The following is a 25,311-nucleotide window of genomic DNA, read 5'->3' as shown; positions in this document are numbered from 1 at the left end:
ATGTCATTTTCAGACTAAAATTAGCTAAACTTCGAATTTTCCAGTGATTTTTGGATATGTTATCACATATAATTTTGAGATGACCTGTAAATTTTCATCAATTTTGGAGTTATTATGCTCGAAATTTGGATTTTTCATGTTTAAAATCGGATTTAGAAGAAAAATAGGTTAATATGAGATAAATTTCGAATCTGGTCATAGAAATTTAGTATGTTGTCATATGCAATTTTACAAGATTTGTGTAAAATAATAGGCTATATTGAAGTCTTTATGCATGATTTATGGATTTTTGAAGAAAAATAGCATAAATAGTGACTTTATTAGTGAATAATTCCTAAAACATACTCAATGACTAAGGAAAAACGTCACATGTTGTATTTTATTATCTTTTTCAGATCTAAAATTAAAAAGTTGATGAATATAATTTTTCCTCATGTTTTATGATTTTTATTGATAATTCCATTAAACCGCAACATAGTTTTTCCGATAATTTTACGAAATTTTAACCTAAGTTTTTGAACATTATGAGTGTCATGGTATTTTTCCAGAATGTTCACAAGTTTTAAATTTCAAATTTCAAATTTATTTTGAATTTTTGTGATTTATTTGAAGATTATAGCTTATTATTGTAATTTTAGGTCCATTAATGAACAATTTTAGAAATATGAGTTAATTATGGTCAAATAGTTAGTGGAGAATAATTTTGGGTCCTAAGAGGTTAGGGTAATTAACTTATGCATAAATATGAATTTATGTATTTTATTGTGATTTTAAAACGTTGAATCACGCAAATCCGTAAAAACCGTGTAATATACGATATTGGCTACTTAAAGGCGATTTAGCATAAAATTGGGCATGTTCATACATATTATAATGCTGCATTTTCTTTATGATTGTCATAATTTTATTTTATGTAATTTTTGAATTATGTAATTTTACTTAGTATGGCCTTAGTTTTTAATTGATATTACCCGAAATGTATGGGAATATCGATTCGGTTATAATTTATTGTGATCTCGTATCACCGTTTTGTAATTTAATAGATTTATTTTATTTTAATTACAAATGTATAATAGGAAATTATGTAATTTGTTATGTAATTTATTTATTCCGGAGTTCCTTGAAGACGGTGTCATTCAAGAAGGCGATTCATAAAGACGGTGTTACCTCGAGATGCGTGCCTCAACCGATGTTCTAGGGACCAATGGAGTTGGTTTCCGAATATGTAGTTTTTCTATTTTAGGAAGGCCATACTAGGATTTATTTTATGTTTTGCATTTTATTATATGTCGCATGCATCGCTAAATCGCCATAACTAAAACATGCATCATCTTTTATCGAGTTTATCGACCGTGTCAATTACAATTATCGTAGTTCACCGCTTTAGTTCACTTAAAACGTGATAGACAATAAATTGACATGACCTCTCGCTAAAAATAAACAATTGAGACATAGCCTTACCAAAAAGTAGAAACCATGAAAACCTATTTCGTGAGGGAGTGCACTCGGCCATCCCGGGGTACAAACCTTGTTACGTAGGGGAAGTGGGTGATAAATGTCTATTCACCGAATTCGTGTTGATAAGGGTTTTATCGGCCATCCCGTGCCCAAGTTAATGTGAATTTGGATCATGGACACATTTATTCGAAATTTGGATTGACCTCAACGGAAGTATTCGTGATCGTAGTCGCATGTGTTCCGGGCTATAGATAAACATTAGAGTAATTTTATCGACCAAGAGTTCTAAAAGTAGAATCGATTAAGCGTTAATCCACCGAGTTATATTGATAAGGGTTTCATCGGCTATCCCGTGCCTAAGTTGATATGAATTTGGGTCTTGGAATCATTTATCTAAGTTGGGTAGAGGTCACTAGATGAATGCAATAAAACTTGTTTAAATTAAAATTTTACGAGTATTATTATTAAAACGAAATATGTTTTATTCCTTCTATCTTTTGTTTTGTAGACCGATCTTATTTCTCATAACAAATGGCAAATCCAAACACCAACGCCACGCCTCTCACTAATACTTCATGGCTCCGATCCTTCATGGATCGATGTAAACTTGAAAAGAATGGGTCAAATTTCTCCGATTGGGATGCCCAACTCAAACTAGCCGCCCAAGGTGACGACAAGCTTCGTTACCTTACCGAGGCCTCTCCACCCGAACCTAACACTAGGTCGACCGCCGCCACTAGGGAAGCATATGAGGCTTACCATAAGGAGTCCGCCGCAATGAAAAACGTGTTGATATTTGCGATGGAGGCGGAGCTCCAAAGGAGAGCCTTTAAGATGGGCACCGCTAATGAGATTTACTCCAAGCTTGTGACAATGTTTTCACAAACTCCGCGGACCGTCCAATATGAGGCGGCCGCAGAATTCTTTGATCTCGACTTCAAAGAGGGCCAAAAGGTTAGCCCTCATGTGCTCAAATTAATGGAGTTAGTCGAGACCTTGAAAATTCAAAAGGTTGAAATCCCCAAAGAACTCATTGTAGATAGGATTCTACACTCCTTATCCAAAGTCAAAGCATATGTTCAATTCCGGGTGAATTTTAACATGCAAGACAAGGATGTGTCTCTTGAAGAATTGCACAAGTTACTTGTGCAAGCCGAAAGGGACATGGGGTTAAATGTAAACCCACCCAAGGATGTGCTTAACATTAGCACCAAAAGCAAGGGGAAGTTCAAGAAGAATGGGAGGAAGGGTAAGAAACAATCTCCCACTCTCACCAAAGCTAAGACTTATGAAGCTAGCACTTCAAAAATCAAGAAGGGTCCTCTTGATAAATGCCATTATTGTAATGGTGTTGGACATTGGAAAAGAAATTGTTCCAAATACCTTGGTGATATTAAGGCTGGAAAGATTACTCCAGTAGGTAAATGACTATCCTTTCTTTTATGTTTCTAATTCAACTATGGTATTTTGATACAAAGTTGTGATAATGTATCTCCCTTTTTATTGTAAATAGGGCCTCCACCAAGCAAAGACAAGGGAAAAGAAAAGCAAGCTTGAGAAACCATCAAGAAGCTAGGAATAGCTTTCATGGAGCTTTGCTTTTTATTGTCTTATTTTAATTATGATTTGGATTTTAGAACCTTTTAATTTCCGTGTTCGACATGGAAATGTATTTTGGATAATTGGTTGTATTTTGGATAATGGTGGCTTGGTTTGCAACCCAAGTCACCCGTTTTATCATTTTATCCTTGTTCTAAAATTCGTCTTTACATGCTTGCTCATAGAAACATATGATTATTCACTTAAAGTGATCTAATAGACAATTATAATGATGATATTCATTATATGTCCACATGCTTAAGGCTTGTGTATGATCATTTACAAAGTGTCATTGAGTTTATGAGCTCTCTTAAAGGAATGTCAATCACCAAGTACACTTACAAAATCTAAAACTATTAGTCAAACCTATGAGATAGTCCTTATACTTCAAATCATTATTTGTGTCCCATAAGCTATCTTTGAATCTCTAGTAAATTTATTCTAAAGATAGAGTGGGAGAAAATGAGGACACAACACCAAGATATTATTTGTGTACTTGTGTATACGAGATCTACGCAAGGAAGAATGATTTGAATAAAGGTATATCTATTTATATAGTATACCCAATAGATAAGATCTATGGTCTCAAATCAAGCTACATGACAAAAGAGACCAAGTGAAGTAATCAAAGGAATATTTTCTCAAGATAACTACACGAGGAGACCAAAAGAAAGTTTTGGAAGAAAAATGACTAATGTAAAGTCTTAACGAGAGTTTTGACTAGTTTATGATAAATTTTGACCAATAGTTTCAACCTTGATATTTACTTAAGAGCCTAAAATGAATCAAAGTAACATCCCAGAAAATAAACAAGATTTATGACTAGAGGTTGCAAGGATTGATATACCGATATCATCAATAGCTAAGTTTTAACCACGCAAATGTCATTACTTAACCTCATTGTGAAAATGAAATGGTTAAACCTCCTTCCAAAAGGGTATTTCGAAGGACGTGTTTTAGATATTATTTATATTTGAATAATGACATTGCTACACATCATTATGATATGAATTAGTTAGAGATTAAAATCTCTTTCCATAAGGTTAAGATGAGTCCACTTCAAAATGAGTATTTTGAAAGGATATGATGGGAACATATATGGTTTTATCTCAATAACTTAGCAAAGCAATAAATTTCAATTCTTGAAATATCTCAATTGAGTAGTCAATTGCGGATCATGTGGAATTAAGTGGGAGTTGGAAATTATCATGTGAAGACATAGAATTTAGTGGGAGTAATCATCTTATAAAAGTCTAAAACTCATCACTCATTGAAGAATGACGAGCTAATACCTTCCTTCACAAAGAAGTATTTGAGTTTTCAATTCTGGATGAAAATAGACTATGATGAATCCAATCACATCATGAGATGTTGGATAAGTATTGAGACATGCACATTGAATCAACGAGAAACGTAGGTTATTCATGTAAATGAAAACGGAATTGCCATTAGCAGTCATGGTCGTTCCTTGAACCTAAGAATGGTTGATCTCATGATTATTAGTTACTAATGTTTCCGCCATTGGAATAATCATGCACATGTTCAAAATGAATCATATGCATAAGAACATGATGATTCATTGGTAAGCCATAGAAGAAACGTCATGAATTCTCGAGGAGAATCCGATGAGCGTTTTTAGTGTTGGACGAAAGACTCTGTTATGTGTCAAGAGGTTGCACATATTAAAGGAATCCAAACACGCGTAAGGATTTATAAAAATCCTAAACTTTTCAAGCTAAAAGGAGAGATAAGAAGTTTGGAAAGATACTTAGTTGAATAAGAAGTTACTCAAAACTAATCTTTCCTAAAATGCTAGGACTTGTGAGAAGTGCTAGGCAAATCATCTTGACAAATTGTTGCAAGACTCTACAAAACATATACCTAGTGCATTGTGTGTGGATGGAGTACTTGAACAGTACAAGTTATATCATTCACCACAAATTCGTTTGTTATGTGATAATCGACAAGGAAGTTCTTTCAAGATAAAGAACTGAAACCGAGGTTGTGAACCTAGATTTGTACTTGGTAAGGTTCATGCTATGATAGATAACATGAACGTAAAGGAAAATGCGATAAAAAGAAGTTTGAACACATGGACACTTGATATGTTAAACTTCTATTGCAATTAACAAGTGTTTACACACTTACGATATGCATCACAAGGTTGTAATATAGTATTGACCACCCGAGTGTGATGTCGACATTTGTCGTTTGAGTTGTTATTAACTCACCTTATACTTTGTTGTATCCAAACGGGTTGTAGAGACAATTGAACCCCCTTAAAGTGAACACGGATTAACATTGTATTCGCCCATAGTTGCTTACATGAGGTGACGTCTCGAAGTGACTAGAATGTGATGCAATTGATGGCAAGTTCAAGTGCCATGGAGTCATATGAGAATGACTTGTCGATCACATAGGCAGACTGTTAGGAACATTTTGTCGGTCCTTATGACCGCTTATAGAGTTTTGGCAAATTTATATAGCCTGGTTGTGGCAAGAGCTACTATAGTATTCTAAGGAGTCGATTCTTTTGACTAAAGACTATTCGCCTAAGATGGCAAAGTTTCAGATTAACTTTGATTTGTGTTACTACGACCTTCGTAAATGGCGTCAAATGGGCATATTTTGGGTTATGATGGCTGTGGCTAGTCGAAGGGAATGAGTGCGATAGGAATTGTCCACCCCTAGTCAGGGTTATAACAATATCTCAGGGCCACTCGAGGAGTAATGAACTGGAAATGCGTGGCCATGCTCGGAATGTATCCATGGTGGATAAATCCGGTTAATCAGTTGTTCTCCAGATCGAGAAAACCACTCTCAATATGATCACTTGCAAGTACGACCTGAAAGACACCTTGCATTGAGTGGGAGATAGTAATAGGACAAGAGAATTGGTGACGCACACTTGTCGAGGACAAGTGGGAGATTGTTGGAATATGTGTCCTCCGACAATTATGCGATCACAACTGTTGATCATGATGATCACATGTTTAAGTCTCATTTTAAAGAATACAATTGGGAAGTAACATTTTACTGTCAACTGGTCCACACATATCGGTAATAATTGGCTAACTAGAGTTTGACATTACTGTCGTGAGACGGTGGTGACCAGTTGATCCCCTTAGGTCATACCTAAAGGGTAACACTCTTAATTGATCATTTAATTGATCGTATGACGATACGGGTCAATTAAATTTCTTAAAAATTGACGGACGATTTTGGAAGAAAAATTTACGTATCTCATTATAATCTGATTAAATAAGATACGGTCTAAGTAATCGAATTGTTTCATTACTTAGATGAAATTATTGTTTAAGGAAACAATTGCATTTGAATGAATTATTATAAATACAAGATGTTGTGATTTATAATTGGTAAAATATTTTGGTACAAGTAATTATGAATTACTAAGTCGATTTTGTATATGACGTATTTTTATTAATACGTTGATTTTTAATATGTTAAAAATACATAACAAATTTATGTAACATATGACATGTGACATAAGACAAATTGACATTTTGACAAAGATAAAATGGAGTCCATTTTATCTATGTATACCGAAATTAAGGGGAGCATTAGATATATATTGTGTTTATTATGTTAGTGGTAAACGTAATCATTCCCTAATATACTAGCCATGTAATACCTAGTAATTATTGTGAAGAACAACTAGTGCATGCATTGGTCCCTTCTCTTCCCCCTTTTACCCGGTTTTTGAAGGAGCAAAGCCAAGAGTTTTGCTCTATTATTTACCTTATATTCACTATAATGTTAACAAGTGAAAAATTAATTCATTCATCATCTAAAAATAAGAACTTTTAGAAAGATAAAAACCTTCCTCTTCCTTCTCTCTTAGCCGGTTTTAAGAGACCAAAACCAAATATTTTTGGGTCAATTTTTTCCACTAAATTAATATTATTCTAGTAATCATAATATTAATTTGATTAAGAGTTTGCCTTGGGTATTTTACTTTGGGAGGGATTCTACACTTGGATCCTAGTTCATCCACTAAGGAGAGCACAAGAACAAGAGAGAAGGATAACTCTCTTGTGCCCATATAAACCGAAATACCAATGTAAGATGAAGATTACTTCTTTAAATTGTTTACTGTTTGCATGCATAAGATCACCATTTAATTTTATGACTAAATTAACAAAAACATATATGAATATGTTAATAAAGAGATCTTGATTTCTAACACAACCAACGTTGTCACACCAAATGATAACGAAGATGACTCCACTGATCATTTGCTCAAGCAATTACAGAAGACAAAGGCTGATCTTTCAGTCTGGCAACTAGTAGCAAGCTCATTCCCACATCGCCAAGCTTTACTGCAAACCTTGGCCAAGCTAAATGTAGCACATAACTCCACACCCGAAGATGTATTCAACTTGGTCTTCCAAGAATCACCGAAGCTAAGTAATCCTATTACTATCTCAGACGAAGATTTGCCACCCTTTGGCGCTAGTCACAGCTTGGCTCTTTACATCACCGTCATTTGTCTAAAGAAGAATGTGCCAATGACCTTGGTAGATGATGGCTCCGCGGTCAACGTCATACCCCTCAAAACGGCATACAAATTAGGCATGAAAGAGTCGGATTGGACCCCTACCAATCAAGGTGTTCGCGCGTATGATGGTACACGACGAAAGGTAGTAGGACTCGTTAACCTAACCGTAGCCACATGGCCAATTGAGCGAAAGGTTAACTTCCAAATAGTGGACATTGAAGCTTCCTTCAACATACTTCTAGGAAGACCTTGGATTCACGCTTCTAAAGCGGTAACATCCACCCTTCATCAAAAGATCAAGATCCCACTAAATGGCAAAGTGGTGACGATCACTTCGTCACCCATCAAGGCAATAATCGAAAAGAAGTCGAATAATGAAGTCCTTGCAGATCCAGTATATGAGCTTGGGGGCTTCCAAAGCACAAGTGTCGTAGAAAGTGAATTGGCACCCCTATACAACGATCCCTACTCCAACTTGGTGGTCAACCACATACTCAAATCCCAGGGATACTTCCCTAGAATGCCTTTGAACCCTATCCGAAGAAACACCTTCGCACCCTACAAGGAAGGCAACTAAAAAAGGATACCACTTGGACTAGGGTACAAACCCACTAAAGAGGAAGTTCTCAAGATGCTTGCTCAAGTTCAAAACCGTAAGTACGTAGGAGTCCAAATGCGACCCTATCTCCCTACCCTAAATGGATACTTTGTTAAGGAAGGAAGTCTAGAACTCTTTCACGGATTTCCCTAACCTTGGCACTATCTCGAAAGGAAGCTAGCCGGAATCGAGTTCTTTCACGATTGCTACTTCATTCCTCCAGAAACGGTTCCTACCGTCAAAGCTCATCAAGCACCTTGCTTAGACGAACAAGCTGTTAGTCTATTGTTTGGAGAAGATCGATTTGTTAGAGCCACGCAAGATGATATCATTACCATGATACTTCAAGACGATCACTTCAACCCTACCGCGTTAATCACATAAACAAACGCGAATAAGCAGAAAGGACGGAGAAAATCAATCAAGTGGACCAACAATCAAGGAAGACTCTTCAAGCTCACCACTAGAGAAGGAGAGATGTTCAAAGGAGAACCAGAAGACGATGAATTCAAGTCAGAGTCAGAGTCGGAGTCAGAGTCGGAGTCTAGAGAAGTCACTAAGGAGTCTCCTCCTGTCGTCATCCCCATTCCCTTTGTTTCTCCTAGCTTAGCCTCAAATAGTAATAGTAGTTCGGGAAATGTCCCAACAACTGTCCCTTTACCGCCACCGACCACAGATCAGATGGCTTCTTTGTTTCAACTTTTCTCAAATTTTAATATGAATAAATCAGGTTCTGCTTACTCTTTGTGTTATCTTGAGTCAATTCTGTTTACGATGATACTGAGGATGACCAAGACCCAGACTTAATTGAGATACCTCCCTACGTAGCCAAAGAAATACTACAGGAAGGGGAAGGGGGACCCCTAATAGAGAACACCGAACCCATCAATGTAGGAACCAAACTAGAACCCCAAGAACTTAGGATAGGGACTACCTTGAGCTCTACCGAAAGGGCCGATTTCATAGACCTCCTATACGAGTTCAAAGACGTCTTCGCTTGGTCCTACAAAGACATGCCAGAGATCGACAGGGATATCGCCGAACATAGAATCCCAATTAAGCCAGGCTTCAAGCCCGTGAAACAGAAGCTTCGTCGAATGAGAACAGAATGGGCTCTCAAGATTAAGGAAGAATTCGATAAGCAATTCAAAGTCGGGTTCATCAAAGTCTACGAGTATTCTGACTGGGTAGCTAACATAGTACCTGTACCCAAAAAGGATGGGAAAATCCGTGTTTGTGTTGATTTTAGGGACTTAAACAAAGCAAGTCCTAAAGATGACTTTCCTCTACCACATATCGACATATTGGTGGACAATACCGCAGACCACGCGTTAATATCCTTCATGGATGGGTATGCGGGTTATAACCAAATCAAGATGGCCATAGAAGACATGCATAAGACCGCCTTTGTCACTCAATGGGGAACCTATTGCTATACGGTCATGTCGTTTAGGTTAATCAACGCCGGAGCTACATATCAACGCACCGCAACCACACTCCTACATGACATGTTGCACAAAGAAGTTGAGGTATACGTAGACGACATGATTGTCAAGTCCAAGGATAGAGAGGGGCACATTGCGAACCTTCGCAAATTTTTCTCCAGGCTACGAAAATACAACATGAGGCTCAATCCTCAGAAGTGCGCATTCGGAGTAACATCTGGCAAGCTCCTGGGATATGTCGTTAGCCAACGAGGTATATCAATAGACCCTTCCAAAATAAAGGCTCTGATCGAAATGCCACAACCTCAAACAGAAAAAGAAGTCAGAGGATTCCTGGGGAAAGTGCAGTATATAAGTCGATTCATATCGAAGCTCACCATGATTTGTGAACCTATCTTCAAGAAGCTCAAGAAAACGGATCACACCATGTGGGATGATGACTGTCAGAAGGCATTTGATTGAATCAAGGAGATATTAGCTAAACCACCAGTACTCATGCCACCTCAACGAGATCAACCTCTTGGTTTATATCTCACAGTAACCGAAATAGCCATGGGTGCCATGCTAGCTCAAACCGTAGGAAATGAAAAAAGGGCTATCTACTACCTTAGTAAGAAGTTCTTCGAGTACGAGTGCAAATACTCACAACTCGAAAAGACATGCCTCTCTCTTGTGTGGGCAACGAAGAAGCTACGACATTACATGCTTAGCTACTCCGTCAAAATATACTCCAAAATGGATCCAGTCAAATACCTCTTCGAAAAACCCGTCCTCAACGGACGCCTAGCAAGATGGACTTTGATGCTCTCAGAGTTCGACCTCAAATACGTGCCTCTAAAAGTTATAAAAGGGCGCGCCGTTGCCGAATTCTTTGTAGAAAATCCCATCAATGATGCACAAACAATAGATACTTGGTCATTTCCAGACGAGGATATACTCCAAACCGATGTAGACTCCTGGGACCTTTATTTTGATGGAGCATCAAACTTAAGAGGATTTGGAATAGGAGTGTTGCTCATTTCTCCTGAAGGTGAGCATACACCAATCTCTGTCAAACTCGACTTCGAGGTGACAAACAATGCTGCAGAATACGAAGCTTATCTCATTGGACTACAAGCGGCAGTGAGCTTAGGCATTAAAAACCTCCGAGTACATGGGGATTCATCCCTGATCATTAACCAAGTTACGGGATCTTGGAAAATCCGAAGCGAAAGCCTAGCACCCTATCAAGCTAGAATACACCAAGTGGCCCAATTCTTTGATCACGTGACCTATCTACACCTACCTCGGGAAGAAAATCAATTTTGCGGATGCTCTTGCAAAACTCGCATCTTTGATTAATATGCCAGATGACATGGTGGAAATGCCTTTATGTATCGAGCGACGGTCAGAGCCAGCTTATGTTCACCAAATCACCGATGAAGAGGAAATCACACAGGAACCATGGTTCCAAGCAATCCTAAATTTCAAGCTCAACGGTACCTATCCACCAGATATGGACAAAAGGGGACAACGTGCTATACGCCTACTAGCTTCCCAATACGTTCTCATGCAAGGAGAGTTATACAAAAGAACACCTCTTGGTGTAATCCTACGTTGCCTCGATCATTCACAGGCACGGAAAGTGATGGAAGAAGTTCATGATGGAGAATGTGGTCCTCACATGAGTGGGCCCATGATGGCCAAGAAGATCACACGTTTGGGGTATTGTTGGACCACAATGGAATCCGATTGCATTAAGTATGTGAGACATTACCACAACTGCCAAATCTTCGGGAATGTACAACACGTCTCTTCTTCATTGCTCTATACGATGACATCTCCTTGGCCATTTTCTGCCTGGGGAATTGATATAATCGGGAAGATAACCGCAGCCGGAACAGGAGGTCAATGTTTCATTCTAGTAGCAATCAACTATTTCACCAAATGGGTAGAAGCGGCTTCCTACACTAGTCTCACGGCTAAAAACGTGGCAAAGTTCATATAGAACAACATCATCTGTCGATACGGTTGCCCACATGAGATCATTAGTGATAATGGATCACATTTCCAAGCTGAGACTGAGCAATTGCTGGCCAAGTACAAAATTAGGCATCACCACTCTTCGTCATATAGACCACAGACTAATGGCGCGGTAGAGGCAACAAACAAGAACGTTGTCACAATTCTCAAGAAAATGATTGACAACTATCGAGATTGGCCAAGCAAGATACCCTTTGCTTTGTGGGGATATCACACATCTGTTAGGATGCCCACTGGGGCCACACCTTTCTATTTGACCTACGGCATGGAGGCTGTACAACCAGTCGAGTTAGAAATACCATCATTGCGTATCTTACTCGAAAGTCAAATTCTAGAAGCCGATTGGAAGAGGGATAGATATGAAGAACTCATCCTCCTGGATGAACGTAGGTTACGCGCCTTGCATAATGTCCAAACATATCAAGCACGTATCAAACGAGCTTTCAACAAAATGGTTAAGCCAAGAAACATCAAGGAAGGAGACTTAGTACTCAAATCGGTTAGAGCTCTTGTACCTGTCGATCCACGGGGAAAATTGAAACCTAATTGGGTCGGGTCGTTTCTAGTCAAGTCCATACTTCCAGGGGGTGCGGTTAGAATCACAGACCTAGATGGGAATGAATTTTCCAACCCAACAAACCTTGACCAACTAAAGCGGTATTATGCCTAGAATAGGAACAAAAACGCGCCTCGCGTAACCTTACGTGTCGCTCTTGTGGCACTAAATAAACGGCCACTGGTCAAGCTGAAATAAGCTAATGTCACTGTGCTCTTGCATTTTGACAATTTTGTCATCCTCATATCATCAAATAAACTAAAATTGCACCTTAAGAGTAAGTAAAATGCTCATGCTTATTTTCTAAAGTTCATTACAAGCTCTTGCTTAGAACAATTATTCTTTTACATTTACTTGAACTACGCGCAAGGGTTTGATTTCATTTTCTTAATGAATACGTTGGCAATCCTTCACGGGATACAACCCATTAGTTTCAAAATGTAAATAGAAGGACATTTGCATTGCATTTGGAATTCGACAAGAATAATAAATAGAAAAATCACAACGGTTCCATAACCAATTAACCTTTTTTATTTCATTCATTTTCTAATAATAATACGTCACATAATAAAACCATAAAAAAAATAGGCTAGGATTCTAAAAACCCCACCTTCTTATTACAATAATAATAATAGTAAATAATAATAAAGACTTGGGCTATTCCTCCATCTTCCCTTTGCCCTTGTCATTCTTGTCATATTTCTTGTCACGACCTCGAGCCGGACGCTCTTGCGCCACTTCGGACCTAATCACCAACGGTCTTTCTCGAGGCCTAGCCTTCCCATTCTTGCCAATCACTTTGTCCACGACATGAGAGGTCTTCGGTTTCTTCGAAGGATGAACAACTCGAAACCCGGCTTCTTCCTCTCCCTCAGTCAGATGATTCTCTTTCTCCTTTTCCACCTCGCGCACCTTGTAGTCAACAGGCTCGCGCTTCCCCAATCTCTCGTGCTCTTCCGGAGTAGTAGCTTTCCTCCATCGCAGATAGGAATCCGACATCCATAAGGCACTAACAGAAGAGTTCAAGAACCATTCATTTCTTTGAGCCCATTTAATGGCTCAATCCCTTCGGCTCTCGGTAGTAAGTGCCACGGCAGTCTGCGGGACGGTGTCAAGCTTTGGGATTGTCTGCTTTAGTCCAACCTGTCTCATCAGCCTTTCCGGGAAAATGCATACCATGAATTCCAAACCGGGAATACGCACAGATCGAGTAGGATCCAAGGAAGACACTCCAGTGACAGATTTGAGGTGCCACCACGGTATAATCAACCTAATCAAGGGGCCATCATCACTCTTCAATTTATTCTCCCAATAGTTGCAGACTCGAGTGAAGTCCACCATGTAAAGCCTAGTCCTCATTGCGATCGAACGAGCATTATAAGAAGGAACATGAACTGGGGGATCGATCAATCGAAGATGCTCCATAAGCCAGACCTACCAAAAGCGGGTATTAGAACAAGAAAAAAAAAACCGAACAAAATTATAAAAAAAAAAACGAAAAAACGAAAAAAAGAGACCAAAAAAAGAAAAATGTTCTTTAACCTGCAAGATAACGGGACTTCCCAAGTACGGTAGGTCGCGATTGGCTTTCCTATTGTCCAAGTCCAAAAGGATCTCTCCTAAGCATAAACAAGCTGGGCTCCTGCGCAGCTCCATTTGCTCAACTAGGCCCAGGAGACGGGGATCACCTCTCAAGTCTTCATCAACATGCCCTTGAAGGACATATACATGCAACAAACAAAATTCGAATGCCCTTCGCCTAGCAACATAAGAAACGGTAGGGTCGGCCCTGTTAATGAATCGGTCAATGAAGTCCAATATTCGCACTCCTTTCGAGGTCACTAAACGGTCCACCTCGAGCCTTGTCAATCCAAGCAAGTCTCTAAATTTGCTCTTATACCCTTGTGAAGTAGAAGGAATGGCAGGCAAGTGTTCTGGGTCCCACCCACCGATCGCAGCAATTTCTTCAAGAAATGGGCAAATGTCGCCTTCAGGGAACGCAAACACATGATAATTCGGGTCCCAGTAATCAAGACAAGCATCTAAGAATGGTTTGATAACCTGATAAGCTTCAAGCTCAACAACGATCCCAGATTATAGGCTCCCATGTCGTGCTTCTCCATGTTGGAAAATTCATTGGTCCACTCTTTTAGGCGGATCTCCAAAGTATTCATGATGAGTGATTATATTGAGAGTTTTATGTAATAAGACGAAGAAGAGACGGGAGAATTGTGTGAATAAAACCTCTACCAACGTCTCTATTTATACTAAACTCTGTTTCCTAAAATCTGCCGCAAACACACGCACAGGGAACAGGCGCAGCACCTGCTGCGCCTCTTCAAAGGGACGCAGCTCCTGCTGCGCCTCTTCCTCAGCAAGGTTTCTGTGATTTTCCGCGTTGGATCTTTCCTAAATTCCTTGGCAAATAATTCTCTATTCCTACGGGTTATTATTTTGGTAAATACGTGAAAATTGCCATATACAAGCAACGCAACACAGCAGCAAAGGCACTCAGGCCATCATATATACATCCAAAAAAGGGAAATGTACAAACAAACTGGGGGCTCGAGTCCCAAGCAAAGTCCAAAAGGTCCAAAATGTACGTCCAAAAATGTACAAATGTGCAAAACAAACAACAACAAAACAAAACTACTGCCGGTCACCCTCTAGCTCCGCAACTCTCGCGCGAGAGCAGCAACCTCGGCGTCACGAACCTCGAGCTCCCTCAACAAGCGAGCCGTCTCTTCCCGAGGCTGGGCCAACTCTCGCTCCAGCTCGCGATCTCCCTGCAAACAACAAAATTGGCTCATGTCAATCATTTCAAGCAATTACAAGAAAAATTGGAAAATCAAAGTTCGAAAATGAAATAGGCGAAAGGTTCATACCTGACGACCTCGACCGCCGGCAGGTGCCTCGACGGCAGTAGCTCGCAGCCGGTTGGCCACCCTCCATAACGCCACAAACCGAGACGGCGCAACCTGCATTTTCAAAAAGAGATTCTCAATAATTGAATAAAATTCAATCAGATGTGTTCTTACACAAAAATCATGCAAATTTGAGGCTCACCCTCCGAATCAGATGCTGCCAATCGTCCAGGCCAGCATCCGTCACAGCCACGTCAAAGTCACGCAGCTCGGAGATCGTTGTCCTCCCGGTCGTGTCAGTGTACTCAAGGGTCTTGGGGTACTCTGGGGGCTCGACGCCTGCCGCCTCGACCTCCTGCAAAGTCAAATGTTTCTCGTTAATCGATGATCTTTCATCATATTCTCAAAATCAAGGATAAAGCATTTACCACAACCGGCCAGTACGCCAACCTCTCGTAGAGGAACGCTGAGTAGTCCTCACTAGGAAGAAGGAGGGCGTCACCACCAACGCCAGCCAAGTCAGCCTCCCTCTCAGCATTAGAAGGCTCCCTGAACATCGTCCTAGGAGGATCGACGGGAACCGTTAAGACATCCCGGGAGCACTGACGAGCCAAGCGCTCGCCCAAGTACCACACAGGACCCATCAACGTCCTCAACAGCAGCCGGCTCAAGCTCCTAGGTCGAAGGACCTCAGCCACGAAAGGAGGCGCTCCAGCGTACTCCGTCCAAGGCCTGGGCACCCACTGGGACAAGACAAACAGGATATCATTCTTATGATCGGTTAAAAGTAATAAAGAAGCAAAACGAATATAAGTGAGATGCTCACGCTGTCCAGCTGAAGAGCGTTCACATCCCGCCGGTAAACACCGTGAGAGGAACGCTTGCTCCTCGTCCGACACATCACCCAATCCCTCACGACCGGATAGGCCTTCTCCAGCGGCTCCGTCCTCTTGGGCGAGAGGCTCGGAAAGTAGGGGTACACCCACGCCTGCGAAGCAAGATAGTCAATAACGATCTTTCGTAATTTGATAAGGAAAAGAATTGATTTTAGTCTAAATGAAGGTTCATACCTCCAACAGTAGTCCAGGGCCGACAGCGCTAGGAGAAGTCCCCTTCTCCATCAACTCCGGACGAACAATGGCCCTCATGAAGCGGGTGAGGACCGCAAAACCAGCACTGACCCAGTCCCAACGCCCTAGGGAGCTCAGGTCAGAAAGGAAGGGAAGAAGCTTCGTCGACAGCCTCTCTACCTTGTCTCCGAGGTAGATCGAAGACAGAAACCACCAAAGCCACAAACGGGCCCTCTACTCAGCTGTACAGGGAGGAGGAGCCGTCTCTCTCCCGTCGACCACCACCAGCGTCGGGGTCTTCCCCGCAAAGTAGTCTCGGACATAGGAACTGGGCACCAAACCAGGCACTGTAACAGCCTTCGGCGACAAGTTCCAGCCGATCAACCTCCTAGCCTCGGCCGAATCCACCCTCATGGCAGTCTTCGGCCACTCCACAGCCTCAGTCCCACACGGCAGACCAGAAATCATGCCGTAGTCCTCCAAAGTGACTCCCACCTCACCAAAAGGCATGTGAAAAGTGGAAGTCGTGTCCCAGAATCGGTCCAAGAAAGCGCGGACCAGGCTAAGGTTAGCCCGCAGCTTCCTCTTCGCGATATCCCTCCAAGCCTGCACCAAGGCACCGAACGCTCCACGCTCGATCATGGCGCGCTCCTCCGCCGATAGCCTCTCGTAGCACTCCATCGCCGTCGTGTAACCCGAGAATGACCTGATGTTCCCGGCCTCCTATTGTGATTTGAAATAAAAGCTATCTTTAGTTTTGAATGAAAATTGGGAAAGATATGAGCAAGTGAAATGAAAGAAGATGAGTGATGAGCGATGAATTCAAGATTACCAAGCTCTTCACCGTCCTGTAGGACAAGTGACCCTCCGCAGCCCAAAGCAAGTGCCTGCTGTCCCAGGTCTCAGCCCACATGGGCGCTCCCCTCAATTGACGACCTCCTCGTCCTACGTTGGCCCGCCTCGGGGCCTCCTCCTCCTCCTCAACAGCCTCCTCCTCGTGGACCTCGTCCCCAGCAGCCATCACCGCGGCGGTGAAAGCCTCCTCCAAAGCCTCCTCGATAAATGAGAAGGGTCAACAGCAGTGTCTATCTCCATGGGAGCTCTCCCAGAAGTAGAAGTCTCGTCACCTACAACGTTAAAGTATTTTAGGCCGCGTCACGTGACGACAAGCCTTGATTAGGGGATTTTCGAGCCTTCGAAAGCCCTGAAATCGCTCTTTTCTCGCCAGCTTTGGCTATATTCTCACAAACCCGATCACTCATGTGGTAATTTGGGTCAAGTCAAGCCTATGTTGAAGCCTAGTCAGAGGTTCGAGTCGAAATTTCGGCTGCATTTCGTTATAACGGCGATTATTCCCTTGAAAAGTGTCCTGAAAAAGCCGTCACAAACCAAAATTCCGAGATGGTAGGAAGTTTACCCACCATCCAAGGATCCCAAATATCAAGTTTCATCGCAAATGGGCAATCCTAAGGCCATTTTCGAAGCAATTTACGGTTTAGTTGTGAAACCGTCTCAATTTCACTCGAATGCTCAAAATTCAACGAAAATTCGAAACAAGTACATGGTTATGATCCTTATACTACCAATTAGCCATTTACATGATCAATTTTACAAGGCAAGATCATTTGGGGGAAAAGCCCCAAATTTTGACATTTTAGGGTCGAAAACCCTAGATTTTGTCGATCAAATTCATCCATTATTGAAGATTAATGCAAGAATGATATACATACCTCGATTAGTCATGATGAATTCAAGCTTTTGGATCAAATTTTGGCGGAAATGGTTTGAGAGAGAAATTGAGGAATTTGTATTTCAAATAAATGAAATGAGTCCCTCTGTTTATCGCGTTTTTACGCAGAAAAGACACCCTCAGGAATAGACGCAGCAGGCGCTGCGCCTTTTCCAAGAGACGCAGCTCTTGCTGTGCCTCTTCCTGAGGTTCCCTTCATACGAGTTTTCAAAAATTCTTTATGAGTTCGTTATTTGTGGGCCCATCTTTGGTGCGCCTCTTCCTCGATGCCATTTTATCTTTTGGTCCGTTTGACGATCATTCTTCGTTCAGGCCCGCATTTCTAAGACAACTGCAGACTATTATACGTTATTTATCGCTTCCAAGACTTTTTGCTTGTCATAACGAGCAGGTATTCCTTCACAGGTGTTTCGACACGCCTTCATTATATTCCCCCAGCGAGAGTAAGCGGACCGACAATCCCTCTCGAGACATGGAGATAAGTTCCTGATTTTGTTCCCAGCGAGAGTAAGTGGATCAACAATCCCTCTCGAGATATGGAGATACATTCCTGATAAGATTCCCAACACGAGAGTTCGCGACATACAATCGTCCTTCTCAAGTTCTTCCGAAGTTTGTTTAAAGACGACCCAAGCAGATTTCTCCCAGCAGTACCCGCCTGTGTCCTGCTACTCGCAACATTTCTTGTTTTCCCGCGGAGTGCGATAAAGGTGTCGTTCTCCTGAAGTTCCCAAACCAGTAGAGTTCCAACACTCGAGCCTTAGTTACCCCTCAGTTTGAAATTGTATTTCGGGCCTCCTTCCCATTGATGCTTTCCTTTAGGGTCCCACACCCTAGCACAATCCTTACTTATATTTTAGGGCTTACCCTTAGCTCCTACGCTTACCCTTAGCTCCCACGCTTACCTTTAGCTCCTATACACCTCCAGAAACGTCTCTCAAGAAGATTCAAGTATGATCTCTTCTTATGGCTGGCGAGCTTCCTTACGTAGTCTAATGGACTTTAAACGACCCTCCCCGATAGTCGACAGACTCTAAAATGTTCCCGACGATAGGTCCTTGGTTCAGACCCCTTGAGCCGCCTCGCGTCGCCATAGTCGTCAGGTTGTAATCTTCGATTGACCTGATGGCTATACTTTGACTTTCGCCTTGTCCAAGCCTCGGTCAAAGTGGGGGCTCAGAGATACCTCATTTCGCACCTCCCGCAAACCACCCGGTGATGATTGGGCCGCATGTTTGGTACGCGAACGATTTGTTACTGATTAAGTTTATCGTCAAGTGATTGCTCAAACACTAATGTCTACCTCTTAGTTGTCATCTACGCGCCGATACGGTCGTTTTGACACTAATTAGAGTACATTTGGAGTCCGGGCCTAAAACCGTCTTCATTTTCTCGATAACCGTAAATCCCGAGTCGAATGTTCGGAATGTTCCGATATTTCTATTCCATATTTTATAAATATTTCACAATCTTTTAATCTTTGGTAAACAATTTCCCGTAATATTCATACAAAATATTAAGGAAAACCAAATTATCCCGTCATTCCATTACTTAAACACGGAAATCTTTCTTCCGCAGGAGGAAACCATCACGGGAACAGACGCAGGGTCTTTGCGCCTCTTCCAAGAGACGCAGTGACTGTTGCGCCTCTTCCCAGGTCCTTTTCTGCGTATTTTTTCGTTTCTTTTCATATCTTTTCGTGATTCACTTCCAAAGTCTCTCCGAAAACCCTATTCCTTCACGTGATTAGTATAAATAGGATCCTTCGCTCCTCATATTTCTCACGCGAGTGTCCGCCCTTATCTTCTCCCTTTGCATTCTAGACCACGTTCTTACTTTTTGGTGTCTACGTGCTTGAACATTCGACCACGTAACCTCGGATCCTTCTGAGTACCAGCCTCGTTTGCATGACCGACCAATTTGACCAACTCCACAACTAATCAACTTGATTAATCTAATCGTTTTCCTCTTACGAGGACACTTTCGTTACATTCGAGTCGAGCATCACTAATCGTTAACTTAGTTCATCTCGTTTCGTCAAACATGTAAGTCTGAGGGTGTAAATCTCTCTTTATTTGTTGTTATTTACCTTTTTATATTACTAATGTAAGATTTATGTCGAAAACATCTCTTAAAACCGATTTATAAAACCTCGTTTAAAACCCTTTTTACGGATTATCAGAAGGCAGACGTCGAGAAAGGACGCAGCAACTGCTGCGCCTCTTCGAAGGAGCGCAGTACCTGCTGCGCCTCTTCGTGAGGCTGCCGCAGTTCCTGCTTCCTTTCTTCTTCCTTCGTCCTCTGTAATTCGTCTTCTTTATTCGTTTTCGTTTGTTTTCTTTAATTCCTTGGTACGATAACATAATCATCTCACATGTATATTATTCATCATCTTTAACACGTATAATTCGTCATTAAATCCGACTTGAATCCCTTATAATCTCATATTTGCGGGTTTTCGTCATCAAAATCAATCCGGGTTGTAGTAATTCAATTCGTTCATATTGAGTTTCTGGAATTCGATCTTTGATATATTTTCATCTGTCTATTGTCGTATTCGTCATTAATTCTTCATTAATTCGTCATATCTAACCTATTTAATTCACCTATGTCGCTAATCAATCGTTCATCCATGTAAATAATTCATCTTAACTTCGTCTCATCCATGGTTCGTTACTTTTATGACTCTTTCGCATGTAATTAATGAATTAAATCACTTCCATCCGAGTCGAATATCGTAATCAATCCTTAAAATCACCAATTAATATTAACGATTTGCAATTCCGGCTTCACAGCCAGAACTCACCCTTGGAACAGACGCAGCAACTGCTGCGCCTCTTCCAAAGGGCGCAGTCCTGCTGCGCCTGTTCCAGGTTGATTTCTGCCTCTGAACTTCCGTTCTGCCTTGACCTAGTTCATTAATCTACGTATAATTAACTATTATTCATATTATCACCCTAATTTCTTTTCGTTAATTCCTTTACTCTTTCTTTTTCCCAAATTATCCGTTTTAAAGGTATTTTCGACATAAATCGCTAAACCCATTGTAATTATTGTATCTTTTATTATTGTAATTTTCTTTATTGTATTTATCATTGTATTTTGTATCATTTGTATGCCTTCACATGTAATTGAACATAAATTCCTACTTTGACTAAATTGTATGCTAAATTACTTGTTCACCGACCTAGTCTAATCTTCACATGCTAGGATTAAAACTTGGATGTTGCACTCCATGCATATAATCGACGATATATCAAGTACGAATAACTTCCCTAATCATTAGTAGAGGCCGCTATCGAGGCGGGCGGGATTAGGTGTTCGATCAAAAGAGCTTCCTAATACGTACCCTCACCCCTTACTCCAGATCTCTGTGTACATCCTTGTTCATTGGCATCCACGAGAGTCATTCTAGACATAGAATGCTAAGGGTAATGAGTTCTTGGTGTTCATGTCACTACTTTGTGTCTTGACATGACACGAGTTATTCGAACGGTTCCAATTTCGCATAAAAATTGGTGGCGACTCAACAAATGCAAACGCTTGTTTCCCAAGCGCCCCCGTGGCCCCCATGTCCACAGTTTGGCGACTCCGCTGGGGATAATACACTTACGTGTAGCCAAAAGGGTGAAACTTGAATAAGGTTAGGGAATAGTTTGTACAAGACAATTGTCGGTTTTCATAACTCGGTCTTCCTAGATCGTTTCATTCGGCCTTCCTAGGCCTAACCCAACCCATTCGACCAATCGTCCCGTCTAAACGGTCCTAATTCTTATTTGGGCCCAAGGATGGATAGCGATTGACATCATCCATACCATGATGCTTACTCTTGTTTGTATCAAGGACCTTCACTACTTGAGGAAATGGACTAGGAATCGGCCTTATTCTTGCTTGGTACGAGCCTCTCCACAGACTTCGGGTTTGATTGTTCGGTATGGCAACCCACCCTTTAAACCAAAACCCTTTTAAATGCACTCAGCATCCCGTTATAATGCTTGTATAAATGTTTGTACCTTACGTGATCACCATTTCTAAACGAAACCATGACGATTTTTGTAAAAAACAAAATCCCTTTTTAAATGAAAATTTCGAAAAAGGCCATTGATTAGCGCAAAATCGAGTCGAAACTCTGTCCGTTTGTCGAGTCAAAATTCGAGCCCAAGCCCATTTCAAAACCTCACTTCGAGTCCACTCTTACAACTACACTATAGTTGACTAGGATACACATTTTCAAACCTTTGTCTTTTCTTCAAAGCTCACTGACACAAGTGGCACCCACCCACTTCACAAGTCAAAACATTTCTTCTTTTAGTAAGTGTGTTAGGATGGTCGATCGTGTTTTGATTCATCGTCGATCTCTTATCCAGTTTTCAAGATGCCTGAAACAAGTGACGTGAACTTCAATCAACTTCAAGATGGTAATGATCGAATCCTAGCCGCGCTAGCTCAAATCCAAGTTACCCAAGACCAAGTGTATGATCACCTTGACACCATCAAAGGCCGGATCTACGCCGTAGAGGGGAGGTTGCCTCCTCAAGAAAGTGAAGTAGGGGATGACTTCGTGAATGACTTCAGGGATGAAAACCCTCCCATGGGAATGACTGCAGCTGAGAAAAGACTCCAATACTTAGAGGAGCAATTAATGTATGTTAAAGGGGATGACATTTATAGGGAGAATAATCGCAAGTATGAGGCCGTCAATTCCAAATTTCCAACCAACTTCAACATGACGGATATCCCTAAATTCAAGGGGCACGAAAACCCTTTGAACCACATCCGTGCCTTCAAGGATTACATGTCTATCAAAGGCATCAAACCCGAGATGTTCTTAAGGATCTTTCCTTCATCTCTTGACACCGTCCCAAAGCAATGGTTCTACTCTTTAGAACACAAGAAGATCGCCACTTGGGAAGATGCCGCAATCGAGTTTTCTAAGCAATATGCGGATAATGCTGAGATCCAAGTTAACATGCGCACTTTAGAGGTTCTTACCCAAAATGACAAAGAAGGATTCACCGACTTCCTAAGTAGGTGGAGGAAGACTAGTACTCAACTAGGTGAACGCCCGGATGAGGCTACCCTTGTGGAGAAGTTCGTGGATAATCTCAAACTCATCTATGCCAATCATTTGAGGTACCAAAACATCAAAACTTTCAAGGACTTAACCGTACTAGGAACGAGAATTGAAGATGACATCCGTAAAGGACTCTTATCCAAAACGGTAGGTCGAGGATATCAAGGCTCAACAAGTCGTTCTTACGGCTCCACTAGCAAGACCGATGAAGTCAACCTTCTCGAGCCATCCAAGAAGAGTACCCCACCAAGGAAATTCACAAATCTTAGGGACACTTACTCCAATGCTCTAAAGAGGTTAATGAAGCAAGGCAAACTCCAACCCATAGGACCTACTCCCGAACTAGAAAAGAAATCCAAATTCTAGGACGAGAAATCGTACTGTGAATATCATAGGGGTAAGGGGCATGACACAGAAAAATGCCACTATGCAAGAAATAGTCGCCGTGGTTGATAAACTAGTCGACCAAATCACGCAATTAGAAGACGAAATCGTGAGAATGAGGGAACTAGCTACAATCAATGGAGTATGGGCCGATGATGATGAAGACGAGTATCTCATTGAACACTCCCTAGTTAAGGAAATAGTCCAAAATGGTGAAGACCAAGATGTGGACCACCTAACTCGTTCGGGGCGTCCATATCAAAGCACTACTCAAAACGGTCCAACCAACGTTGTCACACCAAATGACAATGAAGATGACTCCACTGATCATTTGCTCAAGCAATTACAGAAGACAAAGGCTGATCTTTCAGTCTGGCACCTAGTAGCAAGCTCATTCCCACATCGCCAAGCTTTACTGCAAGCCTTGGCCAAGCTAAATGTAGCACATAACTCCACACCCGAAGATGTAGTCAACTTGGTCTTCCAAGAATCACCGAAGCTAAGTAATCCTATTACTTTCTCAGACGAAGATTTGCCACCCTTTGGCGCTAGCCACAACTTGGCTCTTTACATCACCGTCATTTGTCTAAAGAAGAATGTGCCAATGACCTTGGTAGATGATGGCTCCGCGGTCAACGTCATACCCCTCAAAACGGCATACAAATTAGGCATGAAAGAGTCGGATTGGACCCCTACCAATCAAGGTGTTCGCGTGTATGATGGTACACGACGAAAGGTAGTAGGACTCGTTAACCTAACCGTAGCCACAGGGCCAATTGAGCGAAAGGTTAACTTCCAAATAGTGGACATTGAAGCTTCCTTCAACATACTTCTAGGAAGACCTTGGATTCTTGCTTCTAAAGCGGTAACATCCACCCTTCATCAAAAGATTAAGATCCCACTAAATGGCAAAGTGGTGACGATCACTTCGTCACCCATCAAGGCAATAATCGAAAAGAAGTCGAATAGTCAAGTCCTTGCAGATCTAATATATGAGCTTGAGGGCTTCCAAAGCACAAGTGTCGTAGAAAGTGAATTGGCACCCCTATACTACGATCCCTACTCCAACTTGGGGGTCTACCACATACTAAAATCCCAGGGATACTTCCCTGGAATGCCTTTGAACCCTATCCAAAGAAACACCTTCGCACCCTACAAGGAAGACAACTCAAAAAGGATACCACTTGGACTAGGGTACAAACCCACTAAAGAGGAAGTTCTCGAGATGCTTGCTCAAGTTCAAAACCGTCAGTACGTAGGAGTCCAAATGCGACCCTATCTCCCTACCCTAAATGGATACTTTGTTAAGGAAGGAAGTCTAGAACTCTTTTACGGATTTCCCGAACCTTGGCACTATCTCGAAAGGAAGCTAGCCGGAATCGAGATCTTTCACGATTGCTACTTCATTCCTCCAGAAATAGTTCCTACCGTCAAAGCTCGTCAAGCACCTTACTTAGACGAACAAGCTGTTAGTCTATTGTTTGGAGAAGATCGATTTTTTAGAGCCGCGCAAGATGAGATCATTACCATAATACTTCAAGACGATCACTTCAACCCTACCGCGTTAATCACATAAACAAACGCGAATCAGCAGAAAGGATGGAGAAAATCAATCAAGTGGACCAACAATCAAGGAAGACTCTTCAAACTCACCATTGGAGAAGGAGATATGTTCAAAGGAGAACCAGAAGACGATGAATTCAAGTCAGAGTCAGAGTCGGAGTCAGAGTCGGAGTCTAGAGAAGTCACCAAGGAGTCTCCTCCTGTCGTCATCCCCATTCCCTTTGTTTCTCCTAGCTTAGCCTCAAATAGTAACAGTAGTTCGGGAAATGTCCCAACAACTGTCCCTTTACCACCACTGACCACAGATGAGATGGCTTCTTTGTTTCAGCTTTTCTCAAATTTTAATATGAATAAATCAGGTTCTGCTTACTCTTTGTGTTATCTTGAGTGCAATTCTGTTTACGATGAT

This window comes from Silene latifolia, chromosome 1, assembly GCF_048544455.1.
Source record: "Silene latifolia isolate original U9 population chromosome 1, ASM4854445v1, whole genome shotgun sequence".
Lineage (NCBI taxonomy): Eukaryota > Viridiplantae > Streptophyta > Magnoliopsida > Caryophyllales > Caryophyllaceae > Silene > Silene latifolia.
The sequence above is the reverse complement of the archived record's forward strand: the minus strand, read 5'-3'. Positions refer to the sequence as shown.